Here is a 5,369-nt window from a genome sequence, read left to right as displayed (position 1 = left end):
TCTGAGTCACTTCATGAGCATTTTACTTATTTTGAGAAAACTATCGTCATATCACGTACAAAGAGACAGCAATGTTTCAAAAAGACACCAATGTTTCAGAAGTTTAGTACACAGAATAGGACACATGCTTATTAGATAACCGTATTCGAGTTGATGTATATGCTTTTATTTATTATTTTTTTATTAACTTTTTTTTCCAGACCATTGTTAGATGCAGTGTTTCCTGTAGTTATGCAAAGATTTTGGTTTCAAAAACAGTATCAGTAAACTATTTCTTATGATTTTAAATCTGCATTGAACTTCAGATCAATCTCGAAGTAAAAGGCGGTACTAAAGTCTGATTTTGTGGTGGATGTGTTCAAATTTGATCATCTTAATTCAAGTGATGAAGGATTTTGAAAGTCTGACAGTGTTGAGCACTAGTTAACCATGCATGGCGTAAATGTTTAAAAATGATTAACAGTTGCAAATAAACATTCATTAGAAATTTTGAAAAGTAATTGAAAAAGTTACACTACTATTACGTTTTAAATAGGGTAACTTGTAATCTGTAACCTATTACATTTCCAAAGTAACCTTCCCAATACTGCATATATGTATATTAAACTGTGATTCTATAAAGTAACAACCTTTTTATTTAAAGGGGTCATATGATGCGATTTAAATTTTTCCTTTCTCTTTGGAGTGTTACAAGCTCTTGGTGCATAAAGAAGATCTGTAAAGTTGCAAAGACTAAAGTCTCAAATCCAAAGAGATATTCTTTATAAAAGTTAAGACTTGTCCACTCCCTCCTAAACGGCTCGTTTAAACACGCCCCCACAAGTTTATGTCACTGTGTGGGAAGATTTGCATAACACCGCCCAAAATGTTCACGCAAAGAAAGAATGACACCTTGTAATTCTGGAGACTCAAGGTTGCAGTTCTGGAAAATAGTGGCGCTGGAGGTGCCTGATGGTTTCACACTTAATTCTTCACATTAATTCTTAAATCTTTTGCAGTTAACATGCTCTTTTCTTCTCCACCTGTTTTTTCTGACCACGCTGACCCAATGAGCCTTTTGCTGACCAATGGTCATGCCTTAACTTTGAAATTTCTGTATTGCATTAGTTTTTAATATTTCTCATGGGGATTTAATCATTTTTGACTTCTCGGTCTGAGTTAAATCTCTTTTTTGGCTCATTTCATCTGTAAAAGAAAACCTGCCTAATAATTCTGCACATCTTAAGGAGTTTTTTATTTCCAGCCTTCATGGACAATTATATATCACTTCTAAATGATTAAATACTAAAATAATAGTAGTTAAGATTGATGGGGTTTGGAATTGGTAAAATGTGCTTGGAAAAAAATATGATCAGAATATCAACGTGCCTAATAATTATGCACGCACTGCAAGATGTGTTCCCTTTACACGGAGTAAGCGTGATCGCAAAATCAAAAGTGAAAGTGAACAGCGAGCGCTCATTCAAATGCGATTTCAATACCCCGCATATTGATAGCGGCTCCCTGGTGTGCGAAAATAATATACAATATTAGAATGTTTCTAACGAGAGCGGGACACACACGTTGCGGGAGTGGGTGGTAATGGTCAGAAATTCAGCGGAAGCGGGCTTAAGAAAACTGTCCCCAAGGCTCTAGGCTGCGCATCAACAACACACACGCTAAGTTTTTTTCGAACTACCCCATCTCCACCCCCAATCATTAGTGCCGTTTCATGCTCTCTTTGACAGAACATATAGGACAATTTTTGAAATAGCGCCATAAATGGGTTAAAGCAAAAAAAAAATATTTTGACTGAACATTTTTCCTCAGCCAAACCCAATTCCACAGCCATATACCGGTCACACACACAGTTTAAAAGCATTTCTTCTTCTTGTAATTAGGAGCGCTTGGCCTCCTAATTTAAAATAATAAAAAAATCAATAAATTATTTACGCCTAATATGAGGTGACATTTGACTCAGTGACTTAAGGGGTATTTTCTTTTTACCTTTGTAATGAATCTTTTTCATCTATGAAAAACTCAAAAATGTATGTTTATAAGCTTTTTAAAATTTCTATTTAAAACAATATCATATGAAGTAGAACAAGACAAATAGGTTACCAATCATATGAAATTAGTATTAATAAAAAATTAATTTGTACAGAGGTGGCACAGAAGAACACAAAAGTGTCTTGTAGGTACATTTTCAGACGTTTAATGAGGCTCAGAGGTGGCATGAGTGCAATTAAATTCATACATTTATGTGGAGATTAATGTTTTTTAATATAAAATTTTATATAAAATTATAAAATAACTGAAATTATACGCTAAAAATTAAACAAAATCCGCCAGCAGGTGGCGGCAAATCACTGATTTTATCACTGAATGATTCATTCAATTGATTCATTCGAACGGCTGATTCATTCAGGAATGAAGCAAGTGACTGTCTTTATGAATGGGTAATCATGAATCACTGACTTTAGATTCGTTCAAAAACGCACTTTCATTGAATGAATGAAACTCAGCTGTGTTTGCTTTTAGAGATGCGCAGCGGCTGAGCCATTACTATATTTGGAACTATTTTCCATTAAAGAAATAGAGAAAAATCAGGCAGTACTTGTTTACTGAACTGTTGTATTGAATCAATATCACATTGGCAAACTTTCTTAATAACTATTGAAAGCTGTCACTCTCCTTATCGCGTTCTGTGGGTGAACACAGAAAATGAGAGCACGCGAGTGAGTTCTCAAGACTCAAAAGCATGTGCAAATGATACATTCCTTCGTCTGTCATCGTGTTAGAATCGCGGAACCTGCGGGAATGAGTACAATTGTTATTAATAGCCGCAATCCCGCACCGAAATTCAAGTTCTGCTCTGTGTTCTCTGCTAATAACCCGACTGTGAATGATGTGAGCGGCGTTATGTTGTCAGTGAGAAGCTGCAGCCGTGGCGGGGATGATTTTTGGTGTGCCGGCAGAACAACAATAACAACAACAATGCGCTACATGTTTCTTTTCCTCTCATTTTAGTTTGTGTTTTTTTTTAGCTTTTTTTGGTGAGGAAGTATTTTCATAGCGACGGAAAACTTTAATCCCTGCATAAACAAAATTTATTTCAAATTGAATTCAAGCACTTTCAAGGACCTATGTTTGTTTTCAAGTACTTTCCAGGCCTTGAATCCATATGTGTGAAATTCAAGTACTTTCATGTACTTTCAAGAAGCGTGGGAACCCTGGTGTGTGGAGTTGCCGCCTTGGAACGAGCAATGGTGGGCTCCGCCGCTTCGTGAGCCCCAGAGGCGAGCACTGTCGCTTTGGGAAAACCAGAGGCGAGTTCCACCACCTTGGAGGAAGTGCAAGCAGACACCGCCGCCTTGGGGGAACTGTGAGCGGACACCGCCGCTTCTGGAGCTCTGTGAGCGGACACCACCACCTCGGGGGAACTGCGAGATGGAGCCGGCGCTTCTGGAGCTTTGGGAGCGGACGCTGCCACCTTGGGGGAACTGTGAATGGACACCGCCACCTCGGGGAACTGTGAGTGGGCTCCGCAGCTTCGGGAAGGCCTAAAACAAGCTCTGCCGCCTCGAAGGAAACATCAGCGGCCTCCGCCACTTCGGGAAGGCCTGAAGCGAGCCCCGCTGCCTCGGAGGGATCATCAGCGGGCTACGCAGCTTTGTGAAGGCCAGAAGCGAGCCCCACTACCTCAGAGGGAACATTAGCGGGCTCTGCTGCTTCGGGAAGGCCTAAAACAAGCTCTGCCGCCTCGAAGGAAACATCAGCGGCCTCCGCCACTTCGGGAAGGCCTGAAGCGAGCCCCGCTGCCTCGGAGGGATCATCAGCGGGCTACGCAGCTTTGTGAAGGCCAGAAGCGAGCCCCACTACCTCAGAGGGAACATTAGCGGGCTCTGCTGCTTCGGGAAGGCCTGACACGAGGTCTGCTGCCTCGGAGGGATCATCAGCAGGCTCCGCCGTTTCGGTAAGGCCAGAAGCAAGCCCCGCTGCCTCGGAGGGAACATTAGCGGGCTCCGCCGCTTCGTGAAGGCCAGAAGCCCCGCCACCTCGAATGGAACATCAGCGGGCTCCACCGCTTCGGGAAGGCCGGAAGCAAGCCAGACACCGCCGCTTCTGGAGCTTTGTGAGCAGACATCGCCTCCTCAGGGGAACTGTGAGCAGACACCGCCACCTCAGGGGCTCTGCGAGCAGACCACGCCGCTCGCACCGACATCAGCGGAGGTTCCTGCACGCTGCGTATCAGCCCGCGATGCTCCAGGAACGGGCGTGAGGTACTGGGTGCAGCAGACGAGGCCGCTGACGACCCTTGGATTGCCGCTTCAGGAGAACTGTGAGCAGGCTCCGCAGCTAACTCCACCCTAACTGCTGAGCCGCTCAAATATATTATTTTAATTTGCAATTTTAAAAAATGTTTTCCACATTCTGTCATGGCGCAGTAAGGGAACACACCGTGTAAACAAGGGTCTGGGTCCAAATGCAGGTCTTTATTAACTTAAGGGAAAACAAAGTAAAACCCAAAACGGAAACACAAACAGATATCAGAATCTGACAACAGGCACAGAGCCTCCTCGGGCTGCCAGAATGGCATAAGGGATTTGAAGGGCTCGGTTAGGCCACCCCAGAAAAAGACCATGAAGCAGGTCCTCTCCGTAGCCGACTGGCGAGCCACTCCCACGAAGTCCCTGGCATAATCCTCAATGCACCAGTCTCCCTGGTGGACGTTGAGGAACTTTCCTGCTGGACCCATGTCTGGCTGATTATTCTGTCACCGCACGGTAAGGGAACACCGTGTAAACAAGGGTCTGGGTCCAAATGCAGGTCTTTATTAACTTAAGGGAAAACAAAGTAAAACCCAAAACGGAAACACAAACAGATATCAGAATCTGACAACAGGCACAGAGCAGAAACAGGAATATGACACAACTACGGCCACTTAGTGCTTGCATCAGTCCACATATCAACAACTAATAATCAGCCCAGAGAGGCGTGGGGCAGGAGTATAAATAGCCATCAGGATGGGCAACAGCTGTGTGTGTGAGTAGGTGAACAGGTGTGTGGAGTCAAGGTAAAGGAGTCCGGGAAGATGGGAAATGGCGACCTCTGGTGGTGAGAGGGAGAAACACCAGACCCAGACCCCTGACAATAATAGGCTCTGTCAAGGTAAAGGAGTCCGGGAAGATGGGAAATGGCGACCTCTGGGGGTGAGAGGGAGAAACACCAGACCCAGACCCCTGACAATAATAGGCTCGGAGCCAAAGAGTAATCCAATGAGGTGCAAAGAGAATTAAAGAGAATGAAAATATTGGCACAAGAGTTCCTCCATGAGGCTTCAAAAGGGGACATTTTCTCTTTGCAGAAAGGTCTATCAAATGCAGCCT

This window comes from Sinocyclocheilus grahami, unplaced genomic scaffold (genome assembly GCF_001515645.1).
Source record: "Sinocyclocheilus grahami isolate Dianchi unplaced genomic scaffold, SAMN03320097.WGS_v1.1 scaffold31.1, whole genome shotgun sequence".
NCBI classification, from domain to species: domain Eukaryota; kingdom Metazoa; phylum Chordata; class Actinopteri; order Cypriniformes; family Cyprinidae; genus Sinocyclocheilus; species Sinocyclocheilus grahami.
Note: the sequence above shows the minus strand (reverse complement) of the source record.